Source organism: Bombina bombina, chromosome 10, assembly GCF_027579735.1.
Source record: "Bombina bombina isolate aBomBom1 chromosome 10, aBomBom1.pri, whole genome shotgun sequence".
Taxonomy (NCBI): Eukaryota; Metazoa; Chordata; class Amphibia; order Anura; family Bombinatoridae; genus Bombina; species Bombina bombina.
Window position 1 is genome coordinate 27,759,982 of NC_069508.1, and position 1,157 is coordinate 27,761,138.

At 29.4% G+C, this 1,157-nt stretch overlaps 1 pseudogene; it reads left to right on the plus strand.

Annotated features, from left to right (window-relative positions):
* The first annotated feature begins 240 nt into the window (after window positions 1–240).
* Window positions 241–1,157, plus strand: part of LOC128640674 (calcium-activated chloride channel regulator 1-like) — a 125,832-nt pseudogene continuing 124,915 nt past the window's right edge.

The following is a 1,157-nucleotide window of genomic DNA, read 5'->3' on the forward strand; positions in this document are numbered from 1 at the left end:
TACAAGGAAGCTTATAGAAGAAAAAATAAGCTATAATCAGTGATTTATTTCAGTAATTGCTTATCTGTTGTCTTGACGGTGTTGTAAATAAGCATTAATATCTAGATCAAAAAGCAATGAATATCTACAATATCTGTTGTCAAAGTCCACCAAAGGATTGATAAGGATTGAATGCTATGGTGTATATCTATAAATATCTGTTGGTAGAACAAACAAGCAAAAGTAGGGAAATCTTACACCATGGGTCTACGGAAATTGTTTGCGTTCCTTTTTCTATTTATTATGTGTCATAGAGCAAATAGTTCTATAGTGAAACTAATTAATGGTGGATATGAGGATATTGTGATTGCAATTAATCCAACTGTAACTGAGAATACCAAGATTATTGAAAACATTCAGGTAAGAAAATACTCATATACAAAAGAAAAATAGCATACCCCATATACACAATACATACATGTATCAATACTCAAATAGTACATATAAACTCACACATGTAGGCATATACACAGACTTATGCAAAATCTTCCCTGTACACACACGCACACACGCACACACACACACACACACAAACATATTTAGCATTGCAGGGGTAGTCTAGGTGTAATTATCAAACAATAGGGGCTGTCCCTGTAAGTAGCGATGGGCAAATGCTTTGAAACATTTTAAACTAATTTTAACTCATTCAAAAGTTAATTTCGAATGTTTGTACATTTTAACATTTGTTTAATGCAATAGTATTTATATGCTTTCTTTCAATGTAATATTCAATTAGAATTTTTTCTAATAATTTAATAAGAATTTGGCAATATTCAAATTGGAAATATTCAAATCAATATATTTGTAATATTATTTCTAATCTCTTTTTAAATTTAATATTCAAATAATGCAATATTCGTAATAGAAAAATTTTATTCAATATATTTCTATCTATTATGTATAAATTATTATGAATAAATTAACTAAATTCCCTACCACATGAACTATTGGACTTTTAAATAGTATTTGTTAAATAGAATGTTACATTTGAAATTTCCAATGTGGATATTCGATATAATAATTAATTTCAGCACAATCGTCCATCCCTACCTGCGAGAGGTGAGTTGTCTCTCATAGAAAGAATGAGAGCTCTCTGCTATGTTTGCAGTGGAGGACGA